The following is a 13609-nucleotide window of genomic DNA, read 5'->3' on the forward strand; positions in this document are numbered from 1 at the left end:
CTCTCCCATTATTATATTTTATGTGGCACAGCTGAATTTTGTCAACAACCTGAATAACCTTGCAAGTAGATTCTTCCCCAAAGCCTCCGGATAGTAGCCCAGTGAGTGATATCTTGATTTTGCTTGATATTGGTCTTAAGAGACCTGGAGCAGACAACCTAATAAGGCATACCGGATTTATTACTTACAGAACTTTGAGAAAGAAATATTGTTTTATGCCACCAAATTTGTGGCCAATTATTACAGCAGCAATAGAAACCAATATTCTATGTGAAAATATCTTGCAAATAATAATGTTTTCTAAATTTTAGGCATTACAATTAGAACATATAATACGTTGTATTCTCACTTTTATTTAAATTCACTGTACATCGATTAGCCTGGTGTTCCATGACCAAATGCAGCATTCCTAAATAAATGAAAACTACTTCCAGCAGTTTTCCAATTTGTATGTTATCCTTATTAACACGAACTACTTGAGAGTATAACAAGCAAGTGCTAATCAATTACCGCTCTGAAATAACTCAAATAGTCTAATGTAATTAATGATATATAGGAGAACATGTCTACTTTATTTTCTATCCCACATACCATAGCATGGGGTAGGGTAATTTTCTTAATAAATAATGACAGATAATTCTGATAAAGGTACTAATAATTAGATTATGGTGACAATATTCAAAATTTAAAAAGAAGACAGATTATACTTCAAAATTAATGCATTTCTATAAAAGGCTATTTATAGTACTTTGTAAAATCAACTGAATATTGTATTATTTACAGGTATGTCAAATATAATCATAGTTATTCTGATATTCATCATCAGTTGGTAAATATTAATGACTTATAGTGAAATTTAATCTCAATGACTATATTTTTTTAAATAAAGGCTTGATTTGGCATAATACCATGCAATTTAATATGCAGGTAGAGAACATGTCCCAGGTAGTATGCTGCAATGGTTATTATTCATGTGAACACACACACACACACACACACACACACACACACACACACTTGTTTTCTTAGGTTGTAGTGTCAATTTGGGCCACCTGAGATGCAAAAGCCAGGCTAATATTAGATGATCTTGAGAAAGCATTAGAATCTTGAGCAAACCCCCATGAAGGTGAAGAGGGCAGGAAAATACAAAAAGAAACTTCAGGAAACAATTCAGCCTTGATAACTGTGAAATAAGAGAAAGAAGGAAGAAATGGTAGTCAGCACCCTGGGTTACAGTACAGGTGTCTCAATGCTTTGGACAGTCCAATGAGTGGAGAGTCTCAAGCAGAAGTCCACTAGAGACATTCCATTATGTATATTGCTGGATTCTGTAATCTACTACCTTGGTGAATTTTTACAATTTTTGTGTTATTATTACCACACTCTTAATTACTACAGATTCATGATAGATTTTTTCCAGGTTTATTGAGGTAAAATAGTCTAATAAAAATTGTGTATATTTAAGGTGTACAACCAGATTCAATACACATTTATATTATGTAGTTACTACTACAATCAAATTAATTAACACAGTCTTCACCATCCCTAGTTACCATTTGTGTATGTGTGTTCATGGTGAGATCACTTAAGATCTGTTCTCTTAGCAAATATCCAGTAAACAATACAATATTATTAACTGCGGTCACTATGCTGTACATTAGGTAATGGGAAGATGCTGGTCATCCAGTACAAACATAGATCTGGATACCTGCTGTTGTCAATTCTCTACCTCTTTTTCCTTTCATTTAAATTTCTCCTACCAATCCTGGCTATTTACATTTCTATGTGAATTTTAGAATAAATTTACCAGCTCCTACAAATACTCAGCTGATATATGGCTAGTATTTCATTCAAGATATAGAATAATTTGGGGAAAGTTGACATCACTATGTTGCTGGTTTTTCAATATATGAACATGAAATCATTGCCCTCCCATTTAGTTAGATAAAATTTTTTCCTTAGTAATATTTTATAGTTTTATGTATAAAACAAATACAAAACCTTCCATTACACATATTCCCAGAAATTTGGGCTTGTTTTTATTATACCTTTCTTGATAGTGCTCAGATAAACCATTCTCTAATAAATATCTCCCAATAAGTTTTATGAAATATGGATTAGAAACTCCATCCTCTCAAGAGTGAGAGAACAAAATCTATATTCACTTCCTTTTTGTCTTTCTGTTAATGAAAATGTCCAGCTAATAACATAGGCTGTGGTCCACTGTGTATGTGGTGACAGCCACACTCAGGATAAAAAATAAAGGAAGTATTGAAGAATCCTGATGCTATGATGACATATTTTTCTCCAAAGTCAAATATATATTCCTTCTATCATAAATGTGTGTAGATCAGCCAAATTAATGATTGTTATTTAATGTGCAAAAAGTTGCTTATGAAATAGGTCAAGGCAAACACAAAACTAAAGATATATTAAACTAGGTGAAAATGTTATCCCCTAATCTATCTCCCTATTGGAATTGTGCTTAGCTAATTCTTCCAATCAAACTCACCAATAAAGACAATTTCTTAAAAATGCAATGGTAGCATTCTATAAATAATCCCCTGTCAGTGTTCTAGAATGTTGCAAACTGGAGAACTGTAAACTTAATTCTGTTATCAGATTTCTATTAGTATAATAAATCCTCAGCTGTGAATTCTTTTTAGCCACAAATAAATTAAAATTTTGAATAAATATGTTCCTCAAGAGCTGATCTTTAAAAAAAAATATTTGGGGTGACTACATAAGAATCACCTTCTAAAAATATGTATTTTCATCTATGTTTTCTTTACCCAATCTTATTCAGTAGATATGGACAGACACAATTTTATATAAAAATGCCTAGGTGACTTTTCTATGTGGCTTGCTTGGGGAACAGCTCTGCGCTGTTCCAGTTATACAGTATCATTAGTGTTATTGCTGTGGAGCATGGAAATATGCAGTACAGGAAATTAAAACCTTATTTATTTATTGTCAATGGACATTATTATTTTGCCTGGTTATAATCAGACTTCTACTTTAGGAACTATAACCTAAATGTTTGCCAATTAAACAGTTATAGCTCTTTTTGCACTTCTCCATATACACTTACTTGAATAACCCAAGTCTTTTATGCAGCCCACTTTTTCAAAAGGCCAAGAAATCATTAAGATTAAACAAACCTTCCCAACATCTCTTTTAATTGTGCTTGAGCAAAATTGTTATTTCTACAGTGTCACTGCCAGACTTGATTTCAGAAACTAATAAATGAAGAAATTAAAAAGTTAAGAGAAATTATTTAAAATTTCATTTTCAATGGACACATACAATCCGTTCAAACAGGTTATTCTGAGTCTACAACTGAAAAGTATATTTTGTTTTGAAGAATTATCCTTTTCTCAAATTTAACCATGGCATTGCTCCCTTTAACAGTGGGAAGAATACAGATGAGATGATCCAACTGATATTGAGAATCCAAATTCATACATTGATGGGAATAACTCTCAATGATGAGAATAACTCTCACTGATGGGAATAATTCTCACTGATGGGAGTAACTGGAACATATCTCTTTTTCTATAATGTTTGGAAATATATAACAATATTTCAGTTCTTGTTTTTTCTTGACCTTTACTAATATATTTAGCTACTTCAATTTTTACTTTCCCATTGATCCTTGCACTTCCAGTATACAAACATTCTGAAATAAGTGTGGATTTTGCATGGACAGCTACTCTTTTCCATTTTGTGAATAGGATGCTCTACAGTTAATACAGGAAATATTCAGCAAAGGCCATGAACTTGGGTTTCCTACATTCCAAATATTATCAACTTACTTTTTAATACAGACCTCTTTACTGTCCCAGATGTTCCATTTCTAGTGCCATCCTAATTGTTCCCTATCCAATTTGTTTATTTTCCTAGCATATGCCTCCAGATTTATGTAGTTCTCTTAGTGGAAGCTGGGAGTTCTTTGGTTTTCAGTTCCATAAAAAGTATCCATTATTCAAGAAATTGTGATCAATTTTATCCCTTAAAAATTTCTTTAAAGTTGCCTTCTTTCAACAGTTCAAATTCTGACCCTGGCCTATGTTAAATCTTTTGCGTTTCTATCTCACTCCCTTTTAATGCTTTTCATATTGCATGCCTTTCCTCAGCTAGTTACCTCACAGTTCACTTCATTTATACTTCCCTATCTATATTTGGCAGGTGATCTGGACTTTCACTAGGAAAGGCTTATGGTAGCTAATAAAATAGTCATAAATTAGCAGGCTTAATTAAAACAGGAAATTGCAAGATTATGGAATATCTTATTTAATGCATCAAATCCTTATCTCTCAATCATCAGTGTAGAGGAGGTGGCACATGTAAGAAGAAAGTAAATATTTATTAAGTGAACAATTGAACATACAATATAACCATTTTCATCTCTACTAACAGGCTACTTTTCCCATTTCCTGCATCCTTACCCTCTTGCCTCATTACGTAGCCCTAATCCACCTAATGCAGTTGTAATTACTCAGACTTGACTGAAACATTCAAAGGCCCAACCTGACATTCCTTTGTTGTGTGACAAAGACACAAAAGACACAAAAGTTGTGTGAATTTTGGCAAGTTACCACCCTAGAGCTTCAGTTTCTTCATTTATAAAATTGACCCAATGATAGAATCTATGTCCCAGAAATGATTTGAAATAATACAAGTGAAAATATTTATCATGGTAACTGAATATGGTGAACACTAAACATATTACCAGTTTTTACTATATTCAGTGAAAATTAGGATTTGTTAGACAGTTTTCCTTACACTTAACATATAGGCTTGATGTTTATTTTAGTTTTTTAAAAAATATTGATTAAATAACTTTATTTGAAATTGTGTTGGCTATTTATTCTAGTGAATATATGAAAATCTTTTGAGTAGTGACATGCATATTTAAAGAAAAGGGATATGTGATTCTCAACTGATATTAGTTCCAATATGACTTTCTGCATTAAAAGAAAAAAAAAAACGGAAACAAAAACTAACAAATGATCTTCATTGAAATTGCATGTGGCTTGATATTTGGAAGAACGGTTACATGTATCTTCAGGTTTCTTATGCAAATGCTACCATTAAAAAATAAAGATAAACATCATTTGTGCATTTTTCATGTTGTTAACCTATATCATTTTGCATTAATTTTTGTGGCATTCCTTAGGCTTAGAAGACTTTGGAACATAATTTCAAGGTTTGATTTTATTGATATGTTTACACAATAAAGCATCATTTAAAATGTCATTAAACAAGACAAAAACTTACATTCCTCCCTTTAGAATCTCAGTAAATGTGAACACCTGAGGGCTTGCCATTTATGATTAGTATTTCATGGTACATCAAGTAAGCATCCTTCTTCACAAACATAATAAGCTTTCAGCTATTGTATGCAATACCTATAAAATCTAATGTGGCTAATGAATAAGAATAATGGTAATCTATTGGAATAACATAAAACATAAAACAAAGGTGAACAATATATTGTAAAAACAGGGACAATTTAGAAACAGGGATATAATTTAAATTTTCAAATACAAAAATCATGCAAAATAAATATACAGGAATATGCACTACTAATTCTTTTAATTTTGATTTAAACGAGAAATAATGCTTCATTGGAAGACAGGCAAATAGAAGATATAATAGGTGGTTATGACAATGAAAAATATTATCAACTATCATATACCAATATAATGGCATATGTTCTGTGAAATAATGAGATGGGAGAGTTCCCTTGACTCCTTTGCAGGACTTGCAACAGGGTGTGGCTTGCTTATTTGGCTAGCCACTGTGCTCAAACCCCTTGTGGGAGGGGGAGCACTCAGGTGAGTGAGTGCTGTGGCCAGGTCGAGTACTTTTGGGCTCCAGCCCCAGGACAGCATCTAAGGGTTTGTTACAATTAATGCTTTTTTTAGCAGTTGCTCTCTGCAGATGGCTAAGTGTTAACCAGCTCAGTGGAGAGTCAGGCTGACAGCCTTTTACACCCTGGCCTCTTGGTACCTGGGTTCTTGTTCAGCATCCAGGAAGAATCAAGTCACATGAACAGTTTGAAAGATGATGAATACAGAGGATTTTATTAAGGGGTGGAAGTGGCTCTCAGCAGAAAGGGAACTGAAAAGGGGATGGTGCAGGAAGAAGGTGATCTTTGAAGTTAAGCCGCGTCTGTCTGTGTCTCCAAGGCTCAGTTGTTTCTTCTCCTCTAGATGTTCAGCTGCTGCTTCTCGTCTCTCCTTCTCTGCTGTGCTGCTCTGCTGCTGTGCCAGTGGAGCTTGGGGTTTTTATGGGTCCAGGGTGAGGGGCACAGTGGGTCAAAAGACGACACTCAGGCAGGAAAATGGGGATGTGAAAGATGCGAAGTTCTCTTTTAGGGCCATGAGATCAGGTTTGTGGGTGGAATCTTTGCCAGAGATTCTGCCTTCTTCTACCCATAATTTCCCTGTCACCTGTCCATATCAATAATAAGTTAAAAAGATTGGCTAGTTGGAATCTGAATTAAAGAACTGGATGGAAATGTAAAATATAAAGTAAAAGGTATTTCAAAGAAGGACTTTACAGCATGTATATTTTGTCCTATTGTGTTGCTTTCTAAAGTCTTTTTTTTTTTCACTAAAGGCAAATTTTCTCTCAAGCGACAGCTAATGAATATTGTTTTCTTGTTTAGCCTAAAGTTAGTTTCTGGGAAAAAAAATTATTAGGTTGTATGAAACATAATACATATGGCAATGTTTTTGTCTTGACTGATAGCTAAACTGTACTTATTGCTGATTTTTTAGACTGTTTGCTGGTGCTTGCATCTTCTCCTTTCACACATAGGGGTAATGTATATTTGAGAAATGTACAAGACTTTTTTGTCTAATGGAAAACGGCATAAAACTCTGTCTCCAAAAGAAAACAAAATCATTGGCATCAGAAAATAACATTTCACTGTGACTACATATTTGAAATGGAAATGAAGTTCTCAGCTTATTCAGGTACTGCAATCAAAATGAATAAAAAGAAGGTCCATACATTCTAAAAGCTTCAGTGTCTTCTATCTACATTTTATTCACTATAAGCAATTTTTTGTGATTACTTTTTTCCCATTGTAAAAATTTATGTGAGAAAAAAAATTGCTCTTACTATAAACATAAAAACAGATAAATAGTTAAACATAGTGGGAAGTGTAAGTCTTCTGAGAACAGACAGACTTGGGTGTGACTCATATGTGACCCAATCTTGAGGTAGACCTTGGGCTATTATTAAACCTCTTTGAATTTTATTTTCCTCTTGCTAATAATACCTATATCTTACAACTGTAGTGAAGTCAAGTGAAGATTATATGTGTTGAACTTCCTTGGCATGCCTGATAGATTTAATGTGTATGAATGCTACTTAACATGATTAATATTTCTTTGCTACTATGGACATAGGTTAGTACTTGGAACATGGCAAGCATTTAGGATATTGTAGATATTAGGTTGTGATAATTCACTCTTTGCCTAATTTCAATATATTTTTAAAATTATACATGTTAGTACAGAGATTCATAAAAAGATGTATTATTAATTTTTCAGAGTGGTTGAATGATAGATAACTGCTATGTTATTTGAATATATTATTTATTTGAATATATTTAATAATATATATTTATTTGAATATATTTGAATATATTCAAATACTATACATTTTTTTGAATATATTCAAATACATTGTATTTGAATATATTCAAATAAATACTATACATTTATTTGAATATATATAATAGTATATATATAGTAGCATATAAATCTAATCATGTTACCAACCTTCTCAAAAACCTAAAAATATATTTTACTGCCTATTTTAAACCAAAAATAAAATAAAATTCTAGACCCCTCAACCAATTGAATGGACTCCCATCTTGGCCAAGGAGACCCCAAAGATACCTGAAAAACTAGTTAAGGCATGATGGAAGTGGAAGGTGGGGCATGCCTCATTATACCCTTCTCCCTATGTAGTTGTGGAATGAAAATAAATCTCAGGACCCCACAATCCCTGAGCCAAAGGAAAATGTCATTCTGGGAACTGCTTCAGGCAAACCTGTCTCCCATTCATTCCTAAGTAAGATAGCTACAAAAAAACAAAACAAAACAAAACAAAAAACTACATATCTTTCTTACAATTTGCCCACAAGAAACTTCCTTGTGGACAAAGGACAAGCAAAACACAAAGTCTTCCCTATGCTCACATGAAACAAATGCAAATCCGATTTCTTCCTTTGCCCCATTGTTTCACTAAATCAGACAAAGGCAAACATGACATTTCTGCAAATTGTGTATTCAGTGAAAAGATAATTAGAAACTCAAAAGAATGCACCAATTGTCTCTTATCTACCTACGAGCTGGAAGCCCCTTCCCCACTTTGAAACCTCCTGCCTTTCAAACCAAACGTATGTACATCCTACATATATTGATTGATGTTTCATGTCTACCTATAATGTATACAACTAATCCCTACCCTGTACCCTAACCACCTTGGGCACATATTGTCAAGACCTCGGAAGCTGTATCACAGGTTCATCCTAAAGCTTAGCAAAATAACTTTCTAAACTGATCGAGACTTGTCCAAGATACTTTTTGGTTTACAGAGTTTAAACACAACTGATCAGCAGTAACATTAAAACAGGGATCTTACGACTGACAAGACAGACTCTTTGTATGCAATGGGATACCAAATTTCAAGCAAATCCAGTATAGCATCATGGGACAGATAACAAGCTCTAAAGAAAATCATTTTTTCCCCTGCAAGTTTACCCCTGAAATGGCCCTGCAAAGCTGTGTCTTGTAGGGGAAATTTGCATTTTATGGAGGATCTTCATTTCTTACTAGCTCTTTTCCAGGAAAGTGTGACAAATTTTAAGGTCTGATAAGAGACATTCATCATCTATTGTTTCTGAAGCCTGCTATCTGCAGGCTTCATCTATACAACGAGAACCTTGGTGTTCAGTACTCCCTTATATTAAGTCAAGCATTTTTTAATGCTGAATTCATTCAACTCTTCAGGCAAGGCTTAACTATTTCAACCAATTGCCAATCATGAAATCCACCTATGGATCCTCCTATGACCTGGAAGCCCCAACTTCCAGATGTCTGGTCTCCCAACTTCCAGTTGTCTGGTTTTTCTGGCCTCAATCATTGTATATACTACATGTATGGATTTTTGCATTTGCCTGTAATTTCTGTCTCTCTAAAATGTGTAAACAATGCTGTAACCCAACTACCTTGGGCACATCTTCTCAGATTTTGACCTCCTGAGGCTGTGCCATGAGCCATGGTCTTTAACCTTGGCAAAGTAAATATTTAGGTTGATTGAGATAGATCTCAGAGAGTTTTTGGTTTATACCATGGAATAAAAACCAAATGCTTAAGTCTTAAATGCCATGTTTTTCATTCTTTGGCCCATATAATTTTATTTAGTCATATTTCTATCTTTCATTTACTTATACTCTTTATTATTTTTGTTCCCTCCTTCCTTCATTTATTTATTTTTTTGAACTTAAATATATCAGAAGTTATTGTAAATTATATATACAACACAATGCTTCAAAGCTTAACATTCTCTTCTCACACCTTCATTGCTACTTCCCAGAAGAGACCAATACTATAAATTTGTCACATACTCTTTCAGAACCTTGCCTTTGTCGATATAATGAGAAAATATCTTAAAATGTTTATTTTAGTTATTTATTTTCCATACTTCCTTATATATGCTCCTCATAACCTAAGCATCCACAATGCAAAGAGGTCAATTATAGCATTAAACTCGTAAATGACCTTTTGAAACCAGGGGAGCATACTCAGCTCCCAGTTCTAAAGAGGTTCTTAGCCTCACTAATACTGAAGAATGGGGAAAGGGGTTCCCAGGGCACAGTAAGTGTGCTGTTTGAATAAATATCATGGACCCAAAGAGTTTTGCAGAAAAGCACTTTATTAGATAGCTAGATTGAGAAAGAAAGACAGCTCCCACACTGTCATGGGAGGGGACCCAGAGAAGGAATCCTTATAGTTAAGGAGCAGCTGGAGTTTTAATCCTTGAGTTATTCCCTCCCCATTCATATTCTTGTCCAATGAGAGGAGTTCTTTCAAACTTCCTCTGGAGTGATTGATCTTTGACTCCGATACCAGATTGGTTACTTGGTCCACAGCCCTGAGTTACAGAGACCCTCCTCCCAGAGCTTTCCGGGGACTTTTTGGGACAAAGGAGCTTTACCTGGCTTTCTCTACCTAGCTTGTGTGTGGGAAACCCAGACAAAGAACTTTGCAGTTGAAACCCCTCTGGTTCCCAGTTGGAGGCATCCAGCTGGAAAACTACTGCCTTTGAAACCACAACCCTCACGGACAGGGAATAGAAGTCCCTCACTTTGACTACTTTTGTTTCTTTCATTCAAAATAATCTCTTAAAGCCCTCAACAGAAAAAAAATCATTTAATTTACAAGGGAAGGGTTTTTTTTTTTCAGTTGGTTGGTTGGGAGTGAGGCATCTCTTAATAGTCAGGCAAGAAGTAAGATATGGTATATGGGCCATAATTTCATAATGATAAACTTATACCAGTTAATGTGCTATTTGATAAGCATTCTGTTTTGATTTATTTGAAGCACCTGGTAAGATTGCACTTCCAATCTACCTTGTGTGTTTATGGGATTTTGTGGCAAATTCTGGGCAAAGAACTGAATGTGCTGATGGTATAGCTCATTTTGAGGCCAGCATCTTTAAATAATTAATGCCAATATTGATAGTGACATGAAACAGACAAATTTCTAAGCAGATAGGGATGGATCCCTGGTGGAACTCAACTTTCAAGCCAAAGGTAGTTTAAAGCTGAAAACTGAGCTGCCAGTTCCTGTTGGAGTTTATGATCAGAGTTAGAACGTCTATCCACAGCTTACCTTCTGTCTCTTGATTGGTTCCTCCTGGATGATGCTTTTTAACCAATTGGATGGTGATTTTTCCAAAGACTACCCAAGGACCAATCAGCACACATTCTCCCATTGTAAGCCCAAACAAGCCCAGACTCAGCCTCACAGATGGCAACCCGTTTTCAGGGTCTCTTCTCACAGTTGAGCACTTTCCTTCTGTCACTCAATAAAACTCTTCTCTGCCTTGCTCACTCTCCAGTGTCCATGCACCTTACTCCTCTTGCTCACAGGACAGGAACCTGGAACTCACTGAACTGCAGGCAGCTGGAATAAAAGGGCTGTAACAACTCCCAGATCACCAGACTGCTGGAGAAAGAGAGCTGTAACATGCGCCCACGGGCTAAGTTGTGCGAGTGAAGAGCTGAAACTTTTCTTGGGGGCTCAAGCCTTGGGACTCCCCAAGCAAGATCTGTAACACCTCCTTGGCGTTCTATGATTGCTGGCATCTCTGAGGTTTTGGGCACCACAACCTTCCCCTAGCCTATGCCAGCTCCCTATGCAGAAGCCACTCGCTGCATGGCCAGTTCTGCCTCAAGCTGAGCATAGAGCCAAGGCAGTCATGGGATCCCCGCCAGGGAGTGAACTGAGTGCAGCCTGCTGGCCTGAGCAGGCAGAGCAAGTCCAGCTGGCCCTAGAAAGGCATAGGCAGAGTGATCGGTGGCCACAGAAATTTCCAGCTGACAAAGTGGCACCAAAGGAATCCTATAACAATATGAGACCCATCATAGTCACCTTTTCTTTTTGTTTGTTTGTTTTGTTTTGTTTTAATTTTATTTTCTTTTATCTGCCAGGACAATTGGGCATAATCTAGATGAAGGCTATTCTGTCAATTTTTGTTATGGAGTAATGACACAGAAAAGTGTCAGCTGACCCACAATGAAAACATAGCCAGAGCAGGGAATAAAACTTTGTGGTAAGTGACTGAATTTTATTGTTGTTAACAGAAGTATTGACTAATAAATTCCAACTAAAACAATATTGTAGATATGATTCTTTTGATTTGTGATTTTTGCCTCAATGAAACAGTAGTTGCAAATAATTCACTTGGGGGATATATGCACTGATTATGTAAAAAGCAAGTTGTGTGTAGAAATCTAGTTTTGTTACATAATAGTTGTATAAAATGAAAAAACTCTAAAAGTTTTCTTATATTGTACTGTTTCATAGCTGTAAATAAATTTTATTTTTCACAATGGTATTGTTATGATGATGGAAGATAATTAATTATTCTCTTATATATGGAAACACCTAATCACATTAGGCAATACAGTAATGGCTATTGGATATGTCAAATTAAGTACTTCTTATCTGTCCTCAACAGTCTATTTGAATAAATATGGCCAATCATGGAACAGGTAAATTGAAATATCATAAATATTTCTGCATAAAATATTTCTTATGTATTTCATCCTGTTTTTCCACACAGGTATAAACTAATAAAAATCTGGCACGGTCAATACATTTTTTCAAATGGTAAAGCATTTATTTATCCTTGTAGAACATTTGAATATGCAGCTTCTTCTCATTTCCTCAGTTCTTCACTATGATGCATTTATAAAACAGTTGCTGTCAAAAGCTTTATCTGACAAGAGTGACTTGGAGTGGTAAAATTCTCCTACAATATTTATGTAATGATCTCTCACACCTACTCAGAGCAAGTGTTTTGGAGTATCTCAACACTTGGTTTTGAATCTCCCAAACTGAAGTCTGACGCTTATTAATGAGTTATTTTATGAATGAATTATTAATGAGATTTCTAATAAATTATTTATTTTCTGAATCTGTATTTTTCACATAGGAAATGAAGACACATTTCACTATTTACCTTACTGTGTTAGTTAAAAAAACAATCATCTAATAGGTCTTAATTTATCTGTACTCTGTAAGTTGCAAAAAGCAATTTTTATTTTCTATATATTGTTGCTTACATCAGTAATTCAATTAACTTAGCAATTGTTATTCCTTATTGGCTATCTCAGTTTTAATACTGTAACTCCCAAATACCAAAGAAATTTTGGTAGCTCAGTACACTAAATAAGTGTCAATAGATACTAATTATTTGTTCTTTTCTTTAAGAAGCCTTAATTTCACATAAGCACATGGCAATGTACTGATTGAATTTTATCTTTTACTTATTAGGCTCTTGCATGTGACCTTCATTTTGATAGCAAAACTATTTTAACTTAGACCTGAGACTATTCTTGTTACTAGTGCTTTTTCTAATTTTCCGTATCATTCTTTCAAAAGCTTGATTTATGATTGGAAGTGGAGCCCACATTGTGAAGTAATTGTTCATATTTGAGAAAACAAAATTGTAAAGTGTTTGTTTTTAAGCTAAGATAAGTTAATTTGCAAATGATAATATTTTAAATTGATTTCCAGCCACTTTGCCTGGGGTGGGCTCTGGGAAGAAGTACTTTCAGAAATGCTCAATGGATTTTTATTATTATGCAAATTTGAGAAACTATGCTCAGGAAGATAATCATATTTTAATTTTTTAAGACTACAGCTATGTTATTTATTTGCCATAAGAGTGCCCAAAGGGAAATTTTACCATTGTTTAAAATACTACTTAGTGATAAAGAAGAATGGAATTAGCTTGTGGGATGTTAAGTGAAATAAGACAGGCACACAAACATATGTATCACATGTTCTCTCTC

Source organism: Cebus imitator, unplaced genomic scaffold, assembly GCF_001604975.1.
Source record: "Cebus imitator isolate Cc_AM_T3 unplaced genomic scaffold, Cebus_imitator-1.0 Scaffold301, whole genome shotgun sequence".
Taxonomy (NCBI): domain Eukaryota; kingdom Metazoa; phylum Chordata; class Mammalia; order Primates; family Cebidae; genus Cebus; species Cebus imitator.